The sequence below is a fragment of the Anomaloglossus baeobatrachus genome, chromosome 6, assembly GCF_048569485.1.
Source record: "Anomaloglossus baeobatrachus isolate aAnoBae1 chromosome 6, aAnoBae1.hap1, whole genome shotgun sequence".
NCBI lineage: Eukaryota > Metazoa > Chordata > Amphibia > Anura > Aromobatidae > Anomaloglossus > Anomaloglossus baeobatrachus.
In genome coordinates, this window is record NC_134358.1 from 504,107,095 (window position 1) to 504,134,581 (window position 27,487).

The 27,487-nt window shown below is 45.9% G+C and overlaps 1 protein-coding gene across 4 annotated transcripts in view; it reads left to right on the forward strand.

Moving 5' to 3' along the window:
- Nucleotides 1-27,487, forward strand: part of RNF32 (ring finger protein 32) — a 255,525-nt gene that overhangs the window by 186,483 nt on the left and 41,555 nt on the right. Inside the window, exon 1 of one of the 4 annotated variants that reach the window (XM_075316746.1) lies at nt 20,624-20,685. The exons of 2 other annotated variants lie outside the window; for them this stretch is intronic. The gene's annotated coding sequence lies outside the window, so the exon portion shown is untranslated. Of the gene's footprint in view, nt 1-20,623; nt 20,686-20,732; nt 20,802-27,487 lie in introns of those variants that run through there. One more of the 4 variants, XM_075316750.1, reaches the window with a different exon arrangement.

Below are 27,487 nucleotides of genomic sequence, written 5' to 3' on the forward strand. Positions count from 1 at the left end.
TCCCATCCTAATCTGTAGTAGGTATAATATTAGAAAAATACCTGCAATTTGAAATGTAGTATAGTTCGTCTGATTAGCCATGTCTCTTACCTCATGTGCAGGGTATTGCAGCTTAGGTATCAATGGTTATAACTAGAGATGAGCGAACCAGTCCCGGTTCGGCTCGAGGCCGGTTCGCCGAACGGGGGTCCCGTTCGAGTTCGGTTCGTCGAACGTTCGACGAACCGAACTCGAACGTATAGGCTATAATGGGAGGCAATCACAAACACATAAAAATGCATTATAAATGTACACAAACAGTTAATAAACATTGCCATAACACTTACCGGTCCTCGCGATCCCTTCTGCACTCTGTCTCCTGCCGCTATTCCATCCGATGATTGCTGAATCCTCCCGGTGACCTGCACTGCCAGCAGAGATGCAGGACCTATCGTGACGTCAAAATAGCCATGTGACCAGTCACGTGGCTATTATCTCATTGGCTACAGACTGGTCACATGACTATGACACGTCATGTAGGACCTGCGAGTGCATCTCTCCGGTACACGGTGCACATATGTGTATCGCCGTGTACCGGCGACATGCTCTAGCACACGGTCGACTCCCCGTTCCGTTAGGGACCGGCTGACACAGCCGGTCATTAACGGAGATCACCGTTGCCATAGCAACGCAGTTAGCGGTGACGTCACCGCTAACCGCGGCTCCGGGAGCACCGTTGCTATGGTAACGCGTCTGTCAGCGTTACCGCTAGCAGCCAGCAGTGATCACTCACGGAGTGAAGGCTACACGCTGCTTCCCGATTGTAGTGAGCATTGTAGTTAGGATGGAGGTTCCCCAGCCCCAAGTGATGCCCCTCACTACAATCGTCACTACTACTACACTAGAAAGAAAGAAGACAGAAGAGCAGGATCGTGGAGGGCTGACAGGGGTAATAAAGATGGAGTCTCTAATGTGTCTGTGTATTTATTTCTATTAAAGTATTTTTTCTCTGTGTGGTGTCTTTTTTTAACCCTTTATTGGAGATTCTTAATGGCCGGGTCAAACGTGCCTGACATTAAGAATCTCTGGCTTAATACTGGCTGGTAAAACAAAGCCAGTATTAACTCATGATTACCCAACAAGCCACCCGGCTCCAGGGCTGTTGGAAGAGTTGGATACAGCGCCAGATGATGGCGCTTCTATGAGAGCGCCATTTTCTGGGACGGCTGCGGACTGAAATCCGCAGCAGAGGCGCCCACAAACCTCGGGCTAACCTGTGCTGCGGATTCCAATCCCCAGCTGCCTAGTTGTACCCGGCTGGACACAAAAATAGGGCGAAGCCCACGTCATTTGTTTTTTAATTATTTCATGAAATAAGTGAAATAATTAAAAAAACCGGGCTTCCCTATATTTTTGGTTCCCAGCCGGGTACAAATAGGCAACTGGGGGTTGGAGGCAGCCCGTGGCTGCCAGCTGTACCTGGCTAGCATACAAAAATATGGCGAAGCCCACGTCATTTTTTTGGTGGGCAAAAAACTTCTGCATACAGTCCTGGATGGAGTATGCTGAGCCTTGTAGTTCTGCAGCTGCTGTCTGCTCTTCTCCATACAGACAGACAGCAGCTGCAGAACTACAAGGCTCAGCATACTCCATCCAGGACTGTATGCAGAAGTTTTTTGCCCCCTGAAAAAATTATGTGGCTTCGCCATATTTTTGTATGCTAGCCAGGTACAGCAGGCAGGTACGGCTGCCCCCAACCCCCAGTTGCCTATTTGTACCCGGCTGGGAACCAAAAATAAAGGGAAGCCCTTTTTTTATTATTTCATGAATTTCATGAAATAATTAGAAAACAAATGACATAGGCTTTGCCCCATTTTTGTGTCCAGCCAGGTACAACTAGGCAGCTGGGATTGGAATCCGCACCACCGGTTGGCCTGAGCTTTCTGGGCCCCACTGCTGCGAATTGCAGTCTGCAGCCACCTCAGAAAATGGCATTTTCATAGAAGCGCCATCTTCTGGCGCTGTATCCAACTCTTCCAGCACCTGCCTGCTATACCTGGCTAGCATACAAAAATATGGCGAAGCTCACGTCCTTTTTTTGTAGCTTTTTGGCAAAAAAAAAAAAAAATGCTTCCCTGGATTTTCCATTGCCAGTGAAGGTAACACCAAGCAGTGGGGGTTAGCAGCCAGTAGCTGCTTGGATTACCCTTAGCTAGCAATACAAAAAATGCAGTGGGAGCTAACATATATTTTTTTTAATTATTTATTTAAATAACTAAAAATAAAATGGGCTTCCCTGTATTTTGATTGCTGGACATCACAGTGCTGTAAAAATAAATCTTTAAAAAAATGACGTAGCGCTCCGCGGTATTTTTGATTCTCAGCGCAGATAAAGCAGACAGCTATGGGTTGCCACCCCCATCTGCCTGCCGTTACCTTGGTTGGCAATCAAAATACAGGGAAGCCCATTAATTTTTTCTATTTAAAAAATAGTTAAAAAAAAAAAATTACGTTGGGTCCCCCCATTTTTGATAGCCAGCTAGGGTAAAGCAGACGGCTGTAGCCTGAAAACCACAGCTGGCAGCTTTACCGTGGTTGGGGATCCAATGTGGAGGTCCCCTCAGGCTCTTTTTTATAATTATTTTATAAATATTAATAATTACACAATAAAAGTAGGGGACCCCCCAAATTGGATCACCAGCCAAGGTAAAGCGGACAGCTGTGGTCTGGTATTCTCAGGGTGGGAAGGTCCATAGTTATTGGGCCTTCACAGCCTAAAAATAGCAGGCCGCAGGCACCCCAGACGTGGCGCATCCACTAGATGCGCCAATCCTGGCGCTTCACCCCAGCTCATCCCGTGCCCTGGTGCAGTGGCAAACGGGGTAATAAATCGGGTTGATACTAGCTGTAAAGTCACCTGAGATCAAGCCCAGCAGTTTGTGATGTCATGGCGTCTATTAGATACCCAACATCATAAACTGTCAGTACTAACAAAAACAAAAAATCGACAAAAGAAATTTATTTGAAAAAACAGTCCCCAAAACATTTCCTCTTTCACCAATTTATTGTAAGAAAAAAAATAAAGGGGTCCCACGACGACTCTGGACCGTCTAGAATATGGGGGGGAGACACTCAGGGAACGTATCCCCCATTTTCTAGGAGTGCGGACCCTTCATGTGAGGAGTGTGGGTGCAATGAATCTGCACTCACTCTCCCCGGGTCCACAGCAGCAGAGTCCATGTCGTAATGGTTGCTACCAAAGCTGCAATGCCCTGCTCATGAGGTAAGGGCATGCCTAATCAGGAGAACTACTGTAGAGGAAGCTCTGCTCACTGGTATATAGGTGCTCAGAGGTAATAATAGATAAAATTAGTGAGTAACCTCGGCACTCTATATCTCCCAGACTAAGTCAGTAAGTCACAACGGATAGTAATGCAAAATCACTCTTTATTGGTCCGTATTAAGAAATTTTTTTTTTCATAAGCATATATGTTTTTGTCCAAAACAAGTTACAAATGACGTTTCGGCCTGAGCCTTCGTCAGATTGGACTTATCTGCATGTAATCATGAAAAATGACAATAATCAGTATCACATAAGAGTGAGAGAACAATAACATAAACTCGAACAATGTAGAGGTACAATTGGGATGCAGCAAAAAAATTGCAACACAGCAAGAAATGAAACACATGATACAAATGTCATAATACAGTACAAGGACAATATAGTAATGACAAATATGGGGTCAGAGTAGACTTAGACAGCTCTGGTACGAAAGAGATGTCAATCATAAAGTAACATGTGCAGTAGGTGTAGAGCTACACTATGCATGGCAGAGCTAATGGGTAGACCGACCATAGAAAAAGTAGAGAAAAAGTGGAGAAAAAGTGGAGAATAAGTGGAACATAAGAGGAGAAAAAGTGGAGAAAAAGTGGAGAAAAAAGTGGAGAAAAAGTGGAGAAAAAGTGGAGAAAAAGTGGAGAAAAAGTGGAGATTAAGAGGAGAAAAAGTGGAGAAAAAAGTGGAGAAAAAGTGGAGAAAAAGTGGAGCATAAGTGGAGAAAAAGTGGAGAAAAAGTGGAGAAAAAGTGGAGCATAAGAGGAGAAAAAGTGGAGAAAAAAGTGGAGAAAAAGTGGAGAAAAAGTGGAGCATAAGAGGAGAAAAAGTGGGGAAAAAGTGGAGAAAAAGTGGAGCATAAGAGGAGAAAAAGTGGAGAAAAAGTGGAGAAAAAGTGGAGCATAAGAGGAGAAAAAGTGGAGATTAAGAGGAGAAAAAGTGGAGAAAAAGTGGAGCATAAGAGGAGAAAAAGTGGAGAAAAAGTGGAGAAAAAGTGGAGAAAAAGTGGAGCATAAGAGGAGAAAAAGTGGAGATTAAGAGGAGAAAAAGTGGAGAAAAAGTGGAGAAAAAGTGGAGAAAAAGTGGAGCATAAGAGGAGAAAAAGTGGAGAAAAAAGTGGAGAAAAAGTGGAGAAAAAGTGGAGAAAAAGTGGAGCATAAGAGGAGAAAAAGTGGAGAAAAAGTGGAGAAAAAAGTGGAGAAAAAGTGGAGAAAGTGGAGAAAAAAATGGAGAAAAAGTGGAGAAAAAGTGGAGAAAAAGTGGAGAATAAGAGGAGAAAAAGTGGAGAAAAAGTGGAGAAAAAGTGGAGCATAAGAGGAGAAAAAGTGGAGAAAAAGTGGAGAAAAAGTGGAGAAAAAGTGGAGCATAAGAGGAGAAAAAGTGGAGAAAAAAGTGGAGAAAAAGTGGAGAAAAAGTGGAGCATAAGAGGAGAAAAAGTGGAGAAAAAGTGGAGAAAAAGTGGAGCATAAGAGGAGAAAAAGTGGAGAAAAAGTGGAGAAAAAGTGGAGAAAAAGTGGAGCATAAGAGGAGAAAAAGTGGAGAAAAAGTGGAGAAAAAAGTGGAGAAAAAGTGGAGAAAAAGTGGAGAAAAAGTGGAGAAAAAGTGGAGATTAAGAGGAGAAAAAGTGGAGAAAAAGTGGAGAAAAAGTGGAGCATAAGAGGAGAAAAAGTGGAGAAAAAAGTGGAGAAAACGTGGAGAAAACGTGGAGAAAAAGTGGAGAAAAAGTGGAGCATAAGAGGAGAAAAAGTGGAGAAAAAAGTGGAGAAAACGTGGAGAAAAAGTGGAGAAAAAGTGGAGAAAAAGTGGAGCATAAGAGGAGAAAAAGTGGAGATTAAGAGGAGAAAAAGTGGAGAAAAAGTGGAGAAAAAGTGGAGAAAAAGTGGAGCATAAGAGGAGAAAAAGTGGAGAAAAAAGTGGAGAAAAAGTGGAGAAAAAGTGGAGAAAAAGTGGAGATTAAGAGGAGAAAAAGTGGAGCATAAGAGGAGAAAAAGTGGAGAAAAAAGTGGAGAAAAAGTGGAGAAATTGGAGAAAAAAATGGAGAAAAAGTGGAGAAAAAGTGGAGAAAAAGTGGAGAATAAGAGGAGAAAAAGTGGAGAAAAAGTGGAGAAAAAGTGGAGAATAAGAGGAGAAAAAGTGGAGAATAAGTGGAGAAAAAAATGGAGAAAAAGTGGAGAAAAAGTGGAGAGAAAGTGGAGAAAAAAATGGAGAAAAAGTGGAACACCCTTTGGTACCTTTCATGTGGCACTAAGGGGTGCTTAGCTTTGTATTTAGCCAAAAAAATGAAAAAAAAATGACATAGGGTTCCCCCTAGTTTTGTAGCCAGCTAGGGTAAAGCAGACGGCTGCAGCCTGCAGACCACAGCTGGCAACCTCACCTTGGCTGGTAATCCAAAACTGAGGGCACCCCACGCTGTTATTTTAAATTAAATAAATAATTAAAAAAAAAAACACGTAGGGGTCCCCCAAAATTGGATCACCAGCCAAGGTAAAGCAGACAGCTGGGGCCTGATATTCTCAGACTAGGGAGGTCCATGGTTATTGGAATCTCCCCAGCCTAAAAATAGCAGGCCGCAGCCGCCCCAGAAGTGGCGCATCCATTAGATGCGCCAATCCTGGTGCTTCGCCCCAGCTCATCCCGCGCCCTGGTGCGGTGGCAAACGGGGTAATATTTGGGGTTAATACCAGATGTGTAATGTCACCTGGCATCAAGCCCTGGGGTTGGTGAGGTCAGGCGTCTATCAGATACCCGACATCACCAACCCAGTCAGTAATAAAAAAAAAATACACGACAAACACATTTTTATTTGAAAAAACACTCCCCAAAACATTCCCTCTTTAACCAATTTATTAGATTGAAAAACAAATCCAGGTCTGGTGTAATCCAAGGGGTTGCCATGACGATCCACACTGTCCCAGTCAATGAAGAGCAGGATGTTCCCCATTGGCTGGGAGAGCAGTGCAGTGACCTGAGCTAACATCAATGGGTCAGCCCAGGTCACTGCAGGGGGGTGACAAGTGCTGCTGTCAGTGAGGTACATTACCTGCGCTGATCTCCAGCACACTGACAGCCCCTGTCACTGAGGTCAATGACCGGCGCCTTCACATCAAGTATCGCGAGAGGTCCGTGACGTCACCGCCAGTGTCAGTCTCGGGTCGGAAGCGATAGGTGATGTGACAAGCGGCGGCCATGGAGGACAGTGACAGCGCTGAGGTCGGGATGGCGGGACTTCATCACCGCAGGTAAGCCGAGCGAGCGAGCGAGCGGGCGGGCGGGGGGGGGTGGGGGGGGGGGGGCGGTGGATGTGTGTGTGTGTGTGTGTTTGTGTATGTGTATGTATGTGTACAGTGTACATGCCGCGGGCAGGAGGGGGTGGAGCGAGCTGAGCGGGAAAGTGTGGGCTTCCTGCACGTAACTAAGATAAACATCGGGTTACTAACCAAAGCGCTTTGCTTGGATACCCGATGTTTATCTTGGTTACCAGCTTGTGGCAGGCTGCCAGCGATGGCTCCTGCTCACTGTAGCTGTAAAAAGCCCTGCTTTTTGCTGCTAGAACCGTTCTCGAACGTATCTAGAACTATCGAGCTTTTAGCAAAAAGCTCGAGTTCTAGTTCGATCTCGAACAGCCCAAAAATCACTCGAGCCTAGAACTGGAGAACCACGAACCACGAACCGCGCTCAACTCTAGTTATAACCACTCTTATATTGACAGTTAGTTGCTTATGGTAGTAACTATTGATGCCTAAGCTGCAATACCCTGCACATGAGGTAAGAGATGTAGCTACAGTGCTTTGCGAAAGTATTCGGCCCCCTTGAATTTTTCAACCTTTTGCCACATTTTAGGCTTCAAACATAAAGATAAAAATTTTAATGTTATGGTGAAGAATCAACAACAAGTGGGACACAATTGTGAAGATGAACGAAATTTATTGCTTATTTTAAACTTTTTTTAACAAATAAATAACTGAAAATTGGGGCGTGCAATATTATTCGTCCCCTTTACTTTCAGTGCAGCAAAGTCACTCCAGAAGTTCATTGAGGATCTCTGAATGGTCCAATGTTGTCCTAAATGACTGATGATGATAACTATAATCCACCTGTGTGTAATCAAGTCTCCGTATAAATGCACCTGCTCTGTGAAAGTCTCAGTGTTCTGTGTAAAGCGCAGATAGCATCATGAAGACCAAGGAACACTACAGGCAGGTCCGTGATACTGTTGTGGGGAAGTTTAAAGCCGGATTTAGTTACAAAAATTTTTCCAAAACTTTAAACATCCCAAGAAGCACTGTGCAAGCGATCATATTGAAATGTAAGGCGTATCATACCATTGCAAATCTACCAAGACCCGGCCGTCCATCCAAACTTTCATCACAAACATGGAGAAGACTGATCAGAGATGCAGCTAAGAGGCCCAGGATCACTCTAGATGAACTGCAGAGATCTACAGATGAGGTGGGAGAGTCTGTCCATAGGACAACAATCAATCAGTCATACACTGCAGAAATCTGGCCTTTATGGAAGAGTGGCAAGAAGAAAGCAATTTCTCAAAGATATCCATAAAACGTGTCGTTTAAAGTTTGCCACAAGCCACCTGGTGACACACCGAACATGTGGAAGAAGGTGCTCTGGTCAGATGAAACCAAAATCAAACTATTTGGGCACAATGCCAAACGATATGTTTGGCGTAAAAGCAACACAGCTCATCACCTTGAACACATCATCCCTACTGTCAAACATGGTGGTGGCAGCATCATGGTTTGGGCCTGCTTTTCTTCAGCAGGGACAGGGAAGATGGTTAAAATTGATGGGAAGATGGATAGAGCCAAATACAGGACCATTCTTGAAGAAAACTTGTTAAAGTCTGCAAAAGACCTGAGACTGGGACGTAGATTTGTCTTCCAATAAGACAATGATCCAAAACATAAAGCAAAATCTACAGTGGAGTGGTTCACAAATAAACGTATCTGGGTGTTAGAATGGCCAAGTCACAGTCCAGACCTGAACCCAATCGAGAATCTGTGGAAAGAGCTGAAAACTGCTGTTCACAAATGCTCTCCATCCAACCTCACTCAGCTCCAGCTGTTTGCAAAGGAAGAATGGGTGAGAATTTCAGTCTCTCGATGTGCAAAACTGATAGACACATACCCCAAGCGACTGCAGCTGTAATCGCAGCAAAAGGTGGCGCTACAAAGTATTAACTTAAAGGGGACGATTAATATTGCGCGCCCCAATTTTCAATTATTTATTTTTTAGATAAGTTTAAAATAAGCAACAAATTTTGTTCAACTTCACAATTGTGTCCACTTGTTGTTCATTCATCACCATAAAATTAACATTTTAATATTTATGTATCAATATATATATATAATATATATATATATATATATATATATATGTAAAAAATATATTTTGAAATGTGGAAAAAGGTTGAAGTATTCAAGGGAGCCGAATACTTACGCAAGGCACTGTATATCAGAAGAACTATACTACATGTCTAATTTTCTAGTTTTCTCTGCTGCAGATCGACAAGTTATACAGAGCTCATAAGTATGCTGGACTACTTGGCTACACACCAAGTAGTCCTGTAATGATAATCTACTGCTCATTAAACAGTGATATTATCAAAACTACACTACACAGCCCAGTAAGTGACACATCGCTGGAATCAGGGTCTCTGCCTCTACATTATGCTGCTCTCAGATTAGGTGGCAAAAACCTGGTGACAGGTTCACTTTAATGAACTATTAACACTAGAACTACTGGACTCGTGACACCTATATAGAAAAACATAGTGCAAAGTAGTCAAAATGGCTACCTCAGTAGTTCTAGTGTTAATGTGATAATGCTTCATCCACAGAGGGGACGTTTTGACCTGCATTCTCGTGATCCTTGGGGGTCTCAGTGGTTAGATCCCAAGTGTTCATACATTTCGCACCTATCCTGTAGATAGGTGATATAATTTGTTTATAGGAGAACTCTTTTAAAAATGAAAGTTTTACAATAGCGACCTCCCCCGCGATATACTGCGCCTTTAAGAGTGCACGTTATGTTAAGCACCATTGAGATCTCCCTAGATAACTCCTATTGTGTACAAAGAGGTCGGCTATTAATTAATCAACAATGCATTTAGCAGCGTTTTAGAAGGAGAATACAAAACCAGAATGACTGATGTATCTGTTCTGGGCCCGGCGAGTAGATAAAAGCTATTTATAAACCATTTTATTAAAAAACAACCATGAAGCGGCTGTGTGTATTGCGAGCACGTTCAGAATGTGTTCCGATGACAGTTAGAATAATACACCATTATATGGCGCTGAACGCCGTCTATTACATGGAATTGTTTACCTAAAAATACCAAGCAAAGGCCAGAATCTGGACTTGAAGAGGCAGCCTTTTGATTGCTTACAAAGCCCTGAATATGCTACTAATAAATTGTTCCACACCTTTGTCTAAACCGAAAAAAAAAAGGCAAAGGTCCTACGTTCTCTCACAAGAATGTACAAGTCTCCTCAAAGCAACGTGGCTCTCTCCTTGTAATTCTTCGTATTTGTTGACTTAGAGTTCTGTGAGTGACAATGTACATCACTGGCATGTTACCTCCGCCATCTGTGCTACCGAGTCTATCCTGACTCAGATCAAAGCTTGAAGGCTTCTAAAAAGATAGACAAACCGCAATGTGACAAATAGCATGCTTTGTTTCACACAGCAAACAGAAATTACTTTCATCGGCCCACGGAAAGAATCCCATGTTTTTAACGCTAATTGTGTTGTCTGCATCAGAAAAAAAAAAATCTGGAGCTTTTCTGCATTCTCAGGGCATGAATACATTTTCGGGCTCAGTAAAGGATATAGTACCTAAGCTTTAAATTGAGCAAAACAATTCATTTTATTGGGTAATCTCTTATCTAGAAGAAAAGGATTCTCAAGTAAAACATGTATAGATTATAGAATGGTTGTATGGATTACAGATTTCCTGTTAAGTGTATAGAATCATTACATTATGTACTACTCATGGGTATAATAATAGCATTAGCTGCAATGGCACCCGTGCCCTGGAGCCTAGGTGTCACAATGTGACTGTAGGAGAGCAAACGAGAGGGAGCTGCTATGCTGTCCCTCCAGCTAGGGGTCTCTAGGCTATCCCTAACAAGAGATGCGCGACCCTGAGGTTCAGAGTTTGGATTCACAAACCAATAACCAAAAAAACTAAGTTCGGGTTCGAAGTTCGAGTGAGTTACGAGTGCAAACCACTCAAGCAATCAGGGCTGTGCTTGGGTATGAGTGGTGTTCAGCCCTGTGCGAGTCACGTGCCGTGTTTGATAGGCTCACTCTGGAGGTAAAATCAGCAGGATCAGATGTAATGTAAACACACAACTTTAAAAATTTGAAAAACCCCGTTTACCCTCCCCCGGAACTGTTCTGTGTTGACACGAACTTCCCAATTACAGACTTCCATTGAGGTTCAGATCAAGTCAGGGATACAAAACGGACCTTATCTAAGGTTCGACTGTGCCCTCCGAACCGAACGTCTAAAGGTTCGCTCATTTCCATCCCTAACTTCAGAGTTACCTTTAACCCCTTAACGACCTTTGACGTACTGGGTACGTCACGGTGACATGGTGCTAAACGACCCATGACGTACCCAGTACGTCATGGCGAAATCGCGGTCCCGGAGCCCCGGGGAGTCCAATTTCTTTGATTAAACGGTAGATTCGGGAAGGAGGGGACCTCTGCCTGACCTCAGGAGGGGTGGTGCCTCCTCCCCGAACCTACAGAGGCTGTGATTGGCTGACAAACGCCGCTCAGCCAATTACAGTCACTGTAATGTTCCAGCCATTGAAAATGGCTGGAACATTTAAATCCAGCCCTGATCAGTGCTGCTGTAGCACTGGCCATTGGCTGGAGCTGGGTGATCGGTGCTTCACCCGCCCCCAGCTCTGATTGGAGAGACCGGTCTTGTGACCGATTTCTCCAATCAATGTGGATCTGGGGCCTGTGACCGTCCCTGGAAGCCGAGGAGAGCGGTCTCTGCGGGTGCCCATCAGTAAGTTGCTGCCCCCGCCGCCCGCCCCTGTCCCCGATCGCCCTGCCAGCCCCGGCGCTGCTCCCGATCCACCGCTGTCCCCGCCACCACGCTCGCCACTGTCCCCGCCGCTGCTCCAGATCCACCGCTGTCCCCGCCGCCACTCCCAATCCACCGCTGTCCCCGCCGCCACTCCCGATCCACCGCTGTCCCCGCCGCCGCTCCCGATCCACCGCTGTCCCCGCCGCCGCTCCCGATCCACCGCTGTCCCCGCCGCCGCTCCCGATCCACCGCTGTCCCCGCCGCCGCTCCCGATCCACCGCTGTCCCCGCCGCCGCTCCCGATCCACCGCTGTCCCCGCCGCCGCTCCCGATCCACCGCTGTCCCCCGCCGCCACGTTTGCCACTGTCCCTGCCGCCACGCTCGCCACTGTCCCCGCCGCCACGCTCGCCACTGTCCCCGCCGCTGCTCCCGATCCACGACCGCCACGCTTGCCACTGTCCCCGCCGCCACGCTCGCCACTGTCCCTGCCGCTGCTCCCGATCCACCGCCGCCACACTCGCCACTGTCCCCGCCGCCACGCTCGCCACTGTCCACGCCACCACGCTCGCCACTGTCCACGCCGCTGCTCCCGATCCACCACCGCCACGCTCGCCACTGTCCCCGCCGCTGCTCCCGATCCACCGCCGCCACGCTCGCCACTGCCCCCGCCGCCACTGTCCCCGCCGCTGCTCCCGATCCACCGCTGTCCCCGCCGCCACTGTCCCCACCGCCACACTCGCCACTGTCCCCGCCGCCGCTCCCGATCCACCGCTGTCCCCGCCGCCACTGTCCCCGCCGCCACGCTCGCCACTGTCCCCGCCGCCACTCCCGATCCACCGCTGTCCCCGCCGCCACGCTCGCCACTGTCCCCGCTGCCACTGTCCCCGCCGCCACGCTCGCCACTGTCCCCACCGCCACGCTCGCCACTGTCCCCGCCGCCGTCGCACCCACCTTTTTCAGCCCCACTGTTCCCGATCGGCGGCCGCCGCCGCCTCCTTCATCGGCTGCCCCTTCTCCATCGCCACTACACCTCCTATCCCTCCATGTGCTGCAAGCCACCCTCCCCCCACATGTGGGGGGAGGGTGGCTTGCAGCACATGTGGGGTGTTGCAAGCCACCCTCCCCCCTCCATGTTCTGGGGGCCCCCCTCCCCCCGGGGCCCCCCCTCCTCCATGTGCCATCTCTCTCTCCCATCAGACTCTGCCCCCCTCCCCGATCTGCTGCCTGCTCTCTCCCATCCTCTTCATATACTGCCCCCTCTCACCCTCCTCAATCTGTTGCCTCCTTCATCTGCTGCCTCCTTCATCTGCTGCCTCTTCTGTCTGCTGTGATCCTGCTGCCTAGATCCATCCTGTAAGGTAGGTATCCCCATCTCACCTCCCTCCCCCCCCATCCTCCGCCGCTCTTCCATCCGCTGCGCCATTTCCCATCATCCATCCGCTGCGCCCTTTCCCATCCTCTGCCGCTTCTCCATCCGCTGCACCATTTCCCATCATCCATCCGCTGCGCCCTTTCCCATCTTCTGCCGCTCCTCCATCCGCTGCGCCCTTTCCCATCCTCTGCCGCTCCTTCATCCGCTGCGCCATTTCCCATTATCCATCCGCTGCGCCCTTTCCCATCCTCTGCCGCTCCTCCACCCGCTGCGCCCTTTCCCATCTTCCATCCGCTGCACCCTTTCTCATCTGCCGCCCCGCCCTCTCGCATCGCATTATCCAGCGCAGTTGCTCGCTTCCAGACTGCAGTGGATGATGCGATGCGAGACTCGTGCATTGCTCTCACGTTTGGCACTGGTCTTAGTGGCAGGCGCTCATATTTTTTTTTTTTTTTACTGATGTCTGTATTTTTTATTTCGCCAAACTAATTTTTTTTGTATGGGGGGGGGGGTCCAGTTTCCAAAATGGGATCACATGTGGGGGAGCTCCATTGTTTAGGCACCTCAGGGGGTCTCCAAATGCAACATGGCGTCTGCTAATAATTCCAATCAATTTTACTGTGAAATGGCGCTCCTTCTCTTCTGAGCCCCACCGTACGCCCAAACAATTGATTTCCACTACATATGAGGTACCTGTGTACTCAGGAGAAATTGCACAATACATTTTATGGTGCATGTTTTCCTGATACCCTTGTGATAAAAAAAGCTACCTGGTTGAAGCAACAGTTTTGTGGTAAAAAAAAATTTTTTTCTTTTCACGGCTCAACGTTCTAAACTTCTGTGAAGCCCCCAGGGGTTCAAAGTGCACATCAAACATCTAGAAAAATTATTTGAGGGCTCTAGTTTCCAAAATGGGGTCACTTATGGGGGAGCTCCATTGTTTAGGCACCTCAGGGAGTCTTCAAACCCAACATGGCGTCCGCTAATGAGTGCAGCTAATTTTGCACTCAAAAATTCAAATGGCGCTCCTTGCCTTCCGAGTCCTGCCGTGTGCCCAAACATTTGATTTCCACCTCATATGAGGTATCTGCGTACTCAGGAGAAAATGCACGATACATTTTATGATGCATTTTTCCTGATACCCTTGTGAAAATACTAATTTTTATGGCTAAAGTAACATTTTTGTGTTAAAGTAAAATTTTCATTTTTTCTTCTACATTGCTTTGGTTGCTGTGAAGCTCCTAAAGGGTTAATAAACTTCTTGGATGTGGTTTTGAGCAGTGAGGGGTGCAGATTTTAGAATGGGGTCACTTTTGGGTATTTTCTGTCGCATAGGTTTCTCAAATCACTCCAAATGTGATGTGGTACCTAAAAAATTATTTTTTTGTAAATTTTGTTGGAAAAATGAGAAATTGCTGATGAACTTTGAACCCTTCTAACTTCCTAACGGAAATTTTTTTTTTTCAAAAATTGCGCTGGTGTAAAGCATACAAGTGGGAAATGTTATTTAGTAACTATTTTGTGTGACATATCTCTCAGATTTATGGGCATAAAATTTCAAATTTTGAAAATTGCAAAATTTTCGCCAAATTTCTGAAATTTTCACAAATAAACGCAAAACATATCGGCCTAAATTTACCACTGACATGAAGTACAATATGTCACGAAAAAAAAATGTCAGAATCGCCAGGATCCGATGAAGTGTTCCAGAGTTATAACCTGTCAAAGTGACACTGGTCAAAATTGCAAAAAATGGCCGGGTCTTTAAGGTGAAAACAGGCTGGGGGCTGAAGGGGTTAATGGTGGAGATGCCTGAGTCCCTTGCCTGGCTATTCTAATCTCATAACACTCCCTAGGAAAGGAAAGGGTAAAGAGTGATGGTAACACGGATTAAACCAGGAGAAAGCCAAAATTCAGACACACTGCAAACTCACAACTGTCAAGGTGAAATTCCATAGTTTCAGAAATCACCTTCTTAACAATGAATGTCCTCTGAAATCTCAAATCAAGAGTTACTGAATGCTAGCCAGGAGGAAATTAGACCAAACAAAATGTCGCTGGTATAAGCTCCTCGTTCGGTAGTATGTGGAGGTGCACAACCGAGTGCTTTATTATTTATTTTTTACAAGCCTTTATAGAGAACAGTAAGGATAACGTTTGGAACACCATTCTAAGTCTGAACTGGGTGCAAAAACCTAAAAAAACATCACTATGGGGAGATAAGGTATGCACACCAGTGACTATGTAAGGGGAATACATGGAATAGCAGAAACTGCTGTGTGAATACTGACTTGAAAAATCCAATAGCTATATGTAAGAGTGAAAAATGTGAAAAATGGAATCTGCATTACTGCCATGAACATGAATCAAGAGAAATTTAGCTACTGAATTGATCAATGCAATAGAGCCCCAACACTACGCCAAAGTATTTCTCTACGTTGGGGTCCCTAGCTTGTGTGTGTCCTCTCATGCAGTTAAAAAACTTACCGTGTATGTATGGGAAACTGAGACCCAGGCTATTTATGCGTATGATATGGATTGGCAATAGGTGTGGTTTGGGAGGGTTCACAAACGAAAAACTACTAACAATAAGGATAACGTTTTTAACTGCATGAGAGGACACACACAAGCTAGGGACCCCAACGTAGAGAAATACTTTGGCGTAGTGTTGGGGCTCTATTGCATTGATCAATTCAGTAGCTAAATTTCTCTTGATTCATGTTCATGGCAGTAATGCAGATTCCATTTTTCACATTTTCACTCTTACATATAGCTATTGGATTTTTCAAGTCAGTATTCACACAGCAGTTTCTGCTATTTCATGTATTCCCCTTACATAGTCACTGGTGTGCATACCTTATCTCCCCATAGTGATGTTTTTTTAGGTTTTTGCACCCAGTTCAGACTTAGAATGGTGTTCCAAACGTTATTCCTTATTATTATTAGTTTTTCGTTTGTGAACCCTCCCCAACCACACCTATTGCCAATCCATATCATACGCATAAATAGCCTGGGTCTCAGCTTCCCATACACGGTAAGTTTTTTAACTGCATGAGAGGACACACACAAGCTAGGGACCCCAACGTAGAGAAATACTTTGGCGTAGTGTTGGGGCTCTATTGCATTGATCAATTCAGTAGCTAAATTTCTCTTTATTCATATGTTCATGGCAGTAATGCAGATTCCATTTTTCACATTTTCACTCTTACATATAGCTATTGGATTTTTCAAGTCAGTATTCACACAGCAGTTTCTGCTATTTCATGTATTCCCTTTATAGAGAACAGGAATGGGTTAATCTTTTAGTAAAATTCCTAAGTGTGTCATTGGCTATATTAAAAAATATGCAAAAAGTCTGTGACGTATATCTATTTTGGAACTCCCTCTGCAGCGCCTTCTGTTTTCTGACTTCATCTCTGGCAATGTCTCTGGCACGTATCATCTTTAGCCTTGAATTTGGACTTGCAAAGATAGCCAGTCTTTTATCACATCTGCATTACGTTGCTTTGTATCAGTCTGCAGCCGATGACCTTAGGTACGCAAACTTTTCCTGATATGTAGCAGTAATCAGAAAACAAACTGAAATATATATCAGACATCAGCTGCAGGCTTTAAAACTCCATCTTGTTCCTCATATACAAAAGAAAACTTGGTTATAGAAAGGTATATAGTGGTTATATAAAAACATATAGAGAAATATATATATATATATATATATATATATATTGTGATAACACGCTCCGGGATCGCCTTTGCTGGGTTCAAAGGGCATGTATTCACCTCAGGCAGACAGCCGAATTCAAGGTGTAAGGTCAGGTTTATTGCAGTGAAGCATAAACAAAAGAAAAAACACCAACAAAATAAATCCTTGCCTGTCCGGCGCTAACTATACACGGTGATATCCTGACTACCAACTGGAGGGCTTCTCCCTTCCAGCTAAACCATACAGACATAAAGCACTGCTCCAACTTACAAGTGTCTCCTACACAGACAGGTTTAGGCCCGTTTCACACGTCAGTGAAAAACAGTGACGTTTTTCACTGGCGTGTAAAACACGCACATGTCCCTGCGTGTGCCGTGAATCACGGCACACGTGGGTTGTCTAAGTGCAATCCGGGCTCCGTTGTCCGTGGCCCGTGATTGCACCTAGAAATCAACTCACCTGCGCCCGCTCCCGCTCTCCATGGTGCTGAATCCTCCCGCGGTGCAGCATCCGGCCGGCGGTGACCCCCGCAGCAGCTGCTTCCGGGTCGGCTGTGTCGCGCATAATGAATATGCGCGACAGTAATCAGCCGGCTTAGAAGCAGCAAGCTGCACGGGCTGCAGAGGACATCGCTGGACGCCGGGTGAGTTAAAATGTTTATTATTTTAAATGCACGTTTTTTTCTGGCACGTGTTTCACGGACCACACCACTGCGTGGTCCGTGGGACATCAGTGATGCCAGAAAAAAATGGACATGTCTCCGTGCAGCAATCACGCACACGCGGGTACGCTGCATGGAGACACGTGCAGTGAAAGATCACTGATGTGTGAGCAGACCCATTCATTATAATGGGTCTGCGTATGTCAGTGATTCTGGTAGTTCCTGTGTCTACAGTACGCAGTGTCATCAAGAAGTTTAAAGCCCATGGCACTGTGGCTAACCTCCCTAGATGTGGAAGGAAAAGAAAAATTGACGAGAGATTTCAACGCAAGATTGTGCGGATGGTCAATAAAGAACTTCGACTAACATCCAAACAAGTTCAAGCTGTCCTGCAGTCCGAGGGTACAACAGTGTCAGCCCGTACTATCCGTCGGCGTCTGAATGAAAAGGGACTGTATGGTAGGATACCCAGGAAGACCTCACTTCTTACCCTGAGACATAAAAAAAGCCAGGCTGGAGTTTGCCAAAACTTACCTGAGAAAGCCTAAAACGTTTTGGAAGAATGTTCTCTGGTCAGATGAGACAAAAGTAGAGCTTTTTGGGAAAAGCCATCAACATAGAGTTTACAGGAAAAAAAAGAGGCATTCAAAGAAAAGAACACGGTCCCTACAGTCAAACATGGCGGAGGTTCCCTGATGTGTTGGGGTTGCTTTGCTGCCTCTGGCACTGGACTGCCTGACCGTGTGCATGGCATTATGAAGTCTGAAGACTACCAACAAATTTTGCAGCATAATGTAGGGCCCAGTGTGAGAAAGCTGGGTCTTCCTCAGAGGTCATGGGTCTTCCAGCAGGACAATGACCCAAAACACACTTCAAAAAGCACTAGAAAATGGTTTGAGAGAAAGCACTGGAGACTACTAAAGTGGCCAGCAATGAGTCCAGACCTGAACCCCATAGAACACCTGTGCAGAGATCTCAAAATGGCAGTTTGGAGAAGGCACCCTTCAAATCTCAGGGATCTGGAGCAGTTTGCCAAAGAAGAATAGTCTAAAATTCCAGCAGAGCATTGTAAGAAACTCATTGATGGTTACCGGAAGCGGTTGTTCGCAGTTATTTTGGCTAAAGGTTATGCAACCAAGTATTAGGCTAAGGATGCCAATACTTTTGTCTGACCCATTTTTGGAGTTTTTGTGTGAAATGATCAATGATTTGATTTTTGTTTCATTCTCTTTTGTGTTTTTCATTGCAAGCAAAATAAATGAAGATAATAATACCAAAGAATTTGTGATTGCAATAATTTTCAAGAAGAAACTGAGTATTATCTGACAGAATTGCAGGGGTGCCAATACTTTTGGCCAGCACTGTACCTACACAAACAGATATCATCCTAAGATAGCCAAATCTAAAAAACCCACTCCAACTTTCAAAAATATTAAGCTTTGATATTTATGAGTCTTTTGGGTTGATTGAGAACATAGTTGTTGATCAATAATAAAAAAAATCATCTAAAATGCAACTTGCCTAATAATTCTGCACATGGTGTATTGTACTCTCACAGTAGATAAGCATATAGACATATATTTTGTATTCTCACAATAACAAACAGTAAGAAACTAAGGAGAAAAGCAAGAGCAGGAAGGTAGTAACAAAAAGACAATAAGGGTTAACACCACAACCGCTCACAGCAATATTGCACAACAAACACCAGTATGTCTGGATCACAACACCTCACCAGACCAGTATAGGTAAACTATAGAGAAAAGTAAGAGCAGGAAGGTAATAACAAAAAGACAATAAGGGTTAACACCCCAACTACTCACAGCAATAATGCACAACAACCACCAGTAAGTCTGGATCACAACACCTCACTAGACCAGTATAGGTAAACTATAGCTGTCATTAATGAAAGAGTGCAGACAGCATAGGTAGGCTAGAGCAAATGTGACTGGCCCCCCCACAACATGTGACTAACGAGACTAAAAAGCAGTCCAGCAGTGATTAACTACTTATAGTCTGCCTAAGAATGTAGGTTGACGCCTAACACAGGCTTCAGAGAAGTTAGCAGGCAGAGCGCCAGAATCTGTGTTTTCCACAAGTCTTGACGTCACCATGACAGTGGGCAATGCCTAATACACTGTCCTTTCTCCTGCAGAATCGCTCCCTAGTCTCTACACTATTTCTGGGTATAGTGTGACAACCATGCCATCTCTGGGTCTTATATAGCTCCGATGACGCTGTGCGGCCGACCAATCACAGTAATGCCAGTACCAACAGGGCTACGGCATTACCATCATTGGCAGACAATCCCTGCATGGTTAGTGGCTGTGAACCATGCCGGGCAGGGACTCGGGCATGGCGTCCGAGCAGCAGAATGCCCGACCAAGTACTGAGCACACTCGCCCGTTGCAAGTTCTATGACGTTTTAATGTCTAAATATTGGTGTAAAGGATCAGCTTATTTTTTAACCCCATCCCTCCAGCTAAAATACATATAAATAGAAGAACTAAGTACCCCACATTATTCTTAAAAGGGTTGATTGATTAGGAGATGCTTCGTCCTAGACGCAGTATCATCTCTCCTACGGCAGCATGGCTGCCCACGATCGGGGTTCGGGGTGCTGCAGATTTTTACTGTGTTCTTCCCGCTGAGAAGACTTGCATCTCTTCAGCATAAATGGACATGGTGCAGATCAAGAAGCCGCGCGGGATGTCCGCTTAGGGTACTTTCACACCTCCGGTTTTTCTTCTGCGGCACAATCCGGCACTTTGCATGAAAATCGCAACCGTTTTTTTTTGCTGCCGGTTGCGATTTTCCTGCATAGACTTTAATTAGTGCCGCATTGTGCTGCATGGCCTTGCGTTCCATCCGGTTTTTGCCGCATGCGGCAGATTTAGCCAATGCGGCGGCCGGATGGAACGTTGCCTGGCACGTTTTTTCGTGCGGCAAAAAAACCCGCATTGCGCCGCATTCGGCCGATGCGGCGCATCTCTCAATGCATGCCTATGGCGGCCGGATGCGGCGCGATGCGGCAAATACCGCATCCGGCCACCGCATGCGGTTTTTGCCACTGCGCATGCTCAGTAGCATGCCGCAAGCGGCAAAAACCGGGCGGGCCGCATGGGAAAAACGTATGCAAAGGATGCGGTGTTTTCACCGCAGGGCTCAAGCCGGATGTGTGAAAGTAGCCTTACACTGCGGAGAAAAGATGCACCGAGGGCAGAAGATTTCTATAAATCCCATCCACTGTGCCTCTACTGCACAATGCAGCAAATACAAGGGGCATCTAAACGCTGCTAATCCTGATCGTGTGCACTCAGCCATGTTTATGAAGAGACAGCGCCACTTTATCAGACAAGTGTGAATATAATCTACTAATGCCGCCCATATAACGCAGCAGCGCCGGCAGTGACCAGGTGTGCACCACTACCCGGCGGCTCTGCGTACTGCGCAGCCGCACTGCGCACTGACAGTCAGAGCCCGAGCTGCCGGGACACGTCACTGATTGGACCGCCTCTTCCTGCGGGGACCTTGGTTGCCTGGCAACGGAAACGCTCAGCGTCGTCCCGCACAACAGGTGGGTTCCGCAAAACGTACCTGTAACTAGCGGCGGCTTCAGCGCTGGGGGCGGGGCCTGAGAGCGCAGCGGGGGCTTCAGCGGCAGTGCCCTCCCCCCAGCCCGATCTCTACGGTGTATGCCCGGCTCAGCCGTCCATAGAAGGAGAGCGTCACTGATACACAAATGTCCATGTACACAAAGCCAAGGATATGCGACCTTTCTCACTGGGGATATAATATATGGAAAAAAGTTACAGGAGGTGTAATGCAGAGCAGTATTTATTAACATAGTGACCTCACAGCTGTATTCATACTCCTGCTGACCTCACAGCTGTATTCATACTCCTGCTGACCTCACAGCTGTATACATACTCCTGCTGACCTCACAGCTGTATACATACTCCTGCTGACCTCACAGCTGTATACATACTCCTGCTGACCTCACAGCTGTATACATACTCCTGCTGACCTCACAGCTGTATTCATACTCCTGCTGACCTCACAGCTGTATACATACTCCTGCTGACCTCACAGCTGTATACATACTCCTGCTGACCTCACAGCTGTATTCATTCTCCTGCTGACCTCACAGCTGTATACATACTCCTGCTGACCTCACAGCTGTATACATACTCCTGCTGACCTCACAGCTGTATACATACTCCTGCTGACCTCACAGCTGTATACATACTCCTGCTGACCTCACAGCTGTATACATACTCCTGCTGACCTCACAGCTGTATTCATACTCCTGCTGACCTCACAGCTGTAATCATTCATACTCCTGCTGACCTCACAGCTGTATACATACTCCTGCTGACCTCACAGCTGTATTCATACTCCTGCTGACCTCACAGCTGTATACATACTCCTGCTGACCTCACAGCTGTATACATACTCCTGCTGACCTCACAGCTGTATACATACTCCTGCTGACCTCACAGCTGTATACATACTCCTGCTGACCTCACAGCTGTATACATACTCCTGCTGACCTCACAGCTGTATTCATACTCCTGCTGACCTCACAGCTGTATACATACTCCTGCTGACCTCACAGCTGTATACATACTCCTGCTGACCTCACAGCTGTATTCATTCTCCTGCTGACCTCACAGCTGTATACATACTCCTGCTGACCTCACAGCTGTATACATACTCCTGCTGACCTCACAGCTGTATACATACTCCTGCTGACCTCACAGCTGTATACATACTCCTGCTGACCTCACAGCTGTATACATACTCCTGCTGACCTCACAGCTGTATACATACTCCTGCTGACCTCACAGCTGTATTCATACTCCTGCTGACCTCACAGCTGTAATCATTCATACTCCTGCTGACCTCACAGCTGTATACATACTCCTGCTGACCTCACAGCTGTATTCATACTCCTGCTGACCTCACAGCTGTATACATACTCCTGCTGACCTCACAGCTGTATACATACTCCTGCTGACCTCACAGCTGTATACATACTCCTGCTGACCTCACAGCTGTATACATACTCCTGCTGACCTCACAGCTTTATTCATACTCCTGCTGACCTCACAGCTGTATTCATACTCCTGCTGACCTCACAGCTGTATTCATACTCCTGCTGACCTCACAGCTGTATACATACTCCTGCTGACCTCACAGCTGTATACATACTCCTGCTGACCTCACAGTTGTATTCATACTCCTGCTGACCTCACAGCTGTATTCATACTCCTGCTGACCTCACAGCTGTATACATACTCCTGCTGACCTCACAGCTGTATACATACTCCTGGTGACCTCACAGCTTTATTCATACTCCTGCTGACCTCACAGCTGTATACATACTCCTGCTGACCTCACAGCTTTATTCATACTCCTGCTGACCTCACAGCTGTATACATACTCCTGCTGACCTCACAGCTGTATACATACTCCTGCTGACCTCACAGCTTTATTCATACTCCTGCTGACCTCACAGCTGTATTCATACTCCTGCTGACCTCACAGCTTTATTCATACTCCTGCTGACCTCACAGCTGTATTCATACTCCTGCTGACCTCACAGCTGTATACATACTCCTGCTGACCTCACAGCTGTATTCATACTCCTGCTGACCTCACAGCTGTATTCATACTCCTGCTGACCTCACAGCTGTATACATACTCCTGCTGACCTCAGAGCTGTATTCATATTCCTGCTGACCTCACAGCTGTATTCATACTCCTGCTGACCTCACAGCTGTATACATACTCCTGCTGACCTCACAGCTGTATACATACTCCTGCTGACCTCAGAGCTGTATTCATATTCCTGCTGACCTCACAGCTGTATTCATACTCCTGCTGACCTCACAGCTGTATACATACTCCTGCTGACCTCACAGCTGTATACATACTCCTGCTGACCTCAGAGCTGTATTCATATTCCTGCTGACCTCACAGCTGTATTCATACTCCTGCTGACCTCACAGCTGTATACATACTCCTGCTGACCTCACAGCTGTATACATACTCCTGCTGACCTCAGAGCTGTATTCATATTCCTGCTGACCTCACAGCTGTATTCATACTCCTGCTGACCTCACAGCTGTATTCATAATCCTGCTAACCTCACAGTTGTGTACATACTCCTGCTGACCTCACAGCTGTATTCATAATCCTGCTAACCTCACAGTTGTGTACATACTCCTGCTGACCTCACAGCTGTATACATACTCCTGCTGACCTCACAGTTGTGTACATACTCCTGCTGACCTCACAGCTGTATACATACTCCTGCTGACCTCACAGCTGTATTCATACTCCTGCTGACCTCACAGCTGTATTCATAATCCTGCTAACCTCACAATTGTGTACATACTCCTGCTGACCTCACAGCTGTATTCATAATCCTGCTAACCTCACAGCTGTATTCATAATCCTGCTGACCTCAAAGTCGTATTCATAATCATCTAACCTCACAGTTGTATTCATAATTCGGCTGACGTCACAGCTGCATTCATACTCATGCTTACCTCACTGCTGCGTTCATAAGTGCTGACCTCACAGCTGTATTTATAGTTCTGATGACCGCAGGGCTGTATTCTTACTTCTGCTGACCTGACAGCTGTATTCATAATCCTGCTGACCTCACAGCTATATATACTCCTAATGACCTCATAGTTGTATTCATAATTCTGCTAACCTCACAGCTGTATTCATAATCCTCCTAACCTCAGAGCTGGAATTTTTAATCCTGCTGACCTCACAGTTGTATTTATACTCCTGCTGACCTCACAGCTGTATTCATAATTCCCGTTGACCTCAGAGCTGTATTCATAATAATGCTAACTTCACACCTGTTGTGATAGTCCTGCTTACCTCAGAACTATTATTCATAATTCTGGTGACCTCACAGCTGTATTCATACTGATTTCACAGCTGCATTGATAATCCTGTTGACCTCGGAGCTGAGAGCATTCAGTGTCAGTGGCTGCTGGTTCTGATGATCTGTATTCTGATGTCACCGTCAGGATCGGCTCCAGATTTCTCCAGGCTCTTGGGTGACGGCTCTGCTTTTCTTCTGATTTTTTGTCCTTGTATTCCATTTGTGGTAACTTTTTTATTCTCCAGGTTATATCTCCGCTCCAGGACTGGTACAAACTGTAATTCTCATCTCTTTTTATTCCATTTTTTTTTTTTGGAGGCCAAAGTGCTCCCAAAAAACAATTCTGCCATTTATTTATTGTTTCTTTTTTTTGTCATTTACCTTATGGAATAAATGTTATTTGGACATTAAGTGCCCGATAATCGCAAATAAGTTACTTTAAAAAAAAAAAAAAAATGTTTTGCTTTTATTTACATTCCGTGAAAGGGACATGATATTATGTTTTAATATTAATTTTCAAAAAATGTTTTATATTTATTTAAGTTTTTTTTTTTGCTTTCTTCCCTGCCTAGTGCCACTTTCATTTCACAGCCAGTGAGCTGTCAATCAAGCAAATGTTGGCTCCAGGCAGGGAATAGAGTGAGAGGAGCAGAGGCTCGGGAGGGCTTTTCTATGTCCAGAGCATTTCAGCTTTATTTATAAAAAGAAAAAAAAACATACTTTTTCAGTAATGGAGCAATGGATTACAGAAGTGACGGTATAGATTTCCTTATGGTTCACAGACCTACATGACCATGGAAGCAGTGTGTTGGGGGTTGGAACATGCTGTGCCTTTTCCCTTTAAAGCAAACCTGTTATGTGAAATAACCTGCCCGGTGCCAGCTTTTAGAGCCCCGCTGCCAGGAGGAAAGGATCTTTATTCGGCTTAAAGTGACGCCGGCACGGGTTCAGTCATTACTTAAGCGGGCTTTACACGCTATGATATCGTTAATGAATTATCGTCGGGGTCACGGTGTTTGTGACGCACATCCGGCATCATTAACGATATCGCAGCGTGTGACACTTTTGAGTGACCTTAAACGATCACAAAAGTGTCCAAAAGCGTTTGCCGCGGAGAGGTCGTCCTGAAACAAAAAATCGTTTTCTGCTTATTAGCGATGCTGTTTCTCGTTCCTGCGGCAGCACACATCGCTGTGGGTGACACCACAGGAGCGACGAACATCTCCTTACCTGCGTCCACCGGCAATGCGGAAGGAAGGAGGTGGGCGGGATGTTACATCCCGCTCATCTCCGCCCCTCCGCTTCTATTTGACGCCTGTCATGTGACGTCGCTGTGACGCCGCACGACCCGCCCCCTTAGAAAGGAGGCGGTTTGCCGTCCAGAACGACGTCGCAGGGCAGGTATGTGCGTTTGATGCTGCCGTAGCGAGAATGTTCGCTACGACAGCGATAACACAATATCGCACGTACGACGGGGGCGGGTGCTATCGCGCTCGACATCGCTAGCCGATGCTAGCGATGTTGCAGCGTGTAAACACCGCTTTACTGTACAAGGAGTGGCAGCTGTAACTGCGCCCTGCACTGACTGACAGACAGCTCTAATGATGGGCTTACTTGTACAGTAAGTGGTGACTGAACCCGTGCCGGTGCCACCTGTATGATTAAAAGTGAAATGTTAATTTACTCCCGGCAGCGGGGCTCTAAGTGCTGGCAAGTTCAGAGCGCTATTACCCTGCAGATTAACCCCATAACTGAAGGTTATTTGTGTTATTTCACATGCACGTTCCCTTTAAAGAGAACCTATCACCAGATTTGATGACTTTAAGCTGCGGTCACCACCAGTGAGCTCTTATATATAGCATTCTACAATACTGTATATAAGAGCAGAGGCCGCTGTGTAGAACATAAAAATCACTTTATAATACCTAGTTGCTGGTGCGGTGCAGACTGGTCATATGGGTGTCTCCGTTCTCCGGTACTGGTGCCTCGTCTTTCTGCCATCTTTGTCCTCCTTCTTCTGAAGCCTGGGTGCATGACGCGTCCTACATTATCCACACAGGCCGGCATTGAGGTCTCACGCAGCCGCACTACAATACTTTGATCTGCTCTGAGCAGATCAAAGTGTTCCCGCGCAGGATCTCAATGAACTTTCACTATGTTCACAGACCTGCATCTCCTGGCAGAAAACTGCCTTTTTTTGCCAAGAGATGCAGATTTGGTGCTGAAATTTTTACACCATATTCCTGCACCCAATCTACACCTCCTGGCAAAAAAACCCCACATCACTACCACATGCGATATGATGCGGTAGTGATGCGTTTTTTCCCAGAAGATGTAGATTGAGTTCAGGAATATGGTGTAAAAATTATTGCACCAAATCTGTATTTCTTGGCAAAAAAAAAAGCACAAAAACTGGTTTTATGCCATTTTGGTGCAGTTTTCTTTCAAAAGGTGCACCTTTGGTGCTGAAATGTCTACACCTGATTTAAGCACCAAATTTGCACCTCCTGGCAGAAAACTGCACCCAAACAGCATGAAAACCATTTTTGTACATTTTGTTGCCAAGAGATGCAGATTTGGTGCTGAAATTTTTGCACTATATTCCTGTATCCAGTCTACACCTCCTGGAAAAAAAAGCATTACTACCACATCATACCGCATGCAGTAGCAATGCATTTTTTTGCCAGGAGGTGTAGGTAGGGTGCAGGAATATGGTGTAAAAATGTCAGCACCAAATCTTCATCTCTTGGCAAAAAACACAGTTTTCTGCCAGGAGATTCAGGTCTGTGAACTCAGTGAGAGTTCATTGAGGTCACCTAGGGTCAGATTACCTGAAATCACAGGTGGAAAACTGTGGGAACCTCCAGCAGTGACCGCAATTAACCTGAGAGATGTCACCGCTCATCACGGCTCAGTCTCTGCCTGAATATCACAGCGTTTGGTCGTGTTCCATGATCATGTGCTGTGCCTTCAGTAATGTAGCAGAGCTGGCATCTTCATGAGACCTTTTGTGGAATATGTTGGACCTGCAGGGGTGTTTTGGGAGTTGATAAAGTGGTGAAAGAGGGTGGTTTGTTGTATTTTATTTCAAGTAAAAGATTTTTTGGTGTTTGTGTTTACTTTTCTTTTAGATCCTCCCCATTACTAATCTAGGGCTTAGTGGCAGCTGTGAGCTGCGATTAACCTTTTATTACCCAATTGCCACCGCACTAAGGCAACCAGGAAGACCTGGGTAAAGTGCTGTGATTTCCGCATGTAATGGATGTGACAATCCTGGGCGGCTGCAGGCTACTATTTTTAGGTGAGGGACTCCCAACAACCATGGGTCTCCCCAGCCTGAGAATACCAGCCGCCAGCTGTCGGGCTTTATGATGGCTCGGTATCCAAATTGAGGTGGGTACCACACATCAGTTTTTCAAATTATTTATTTAAATAATTAAAAAAAAACCACATGCTGTTCCTCTTATTT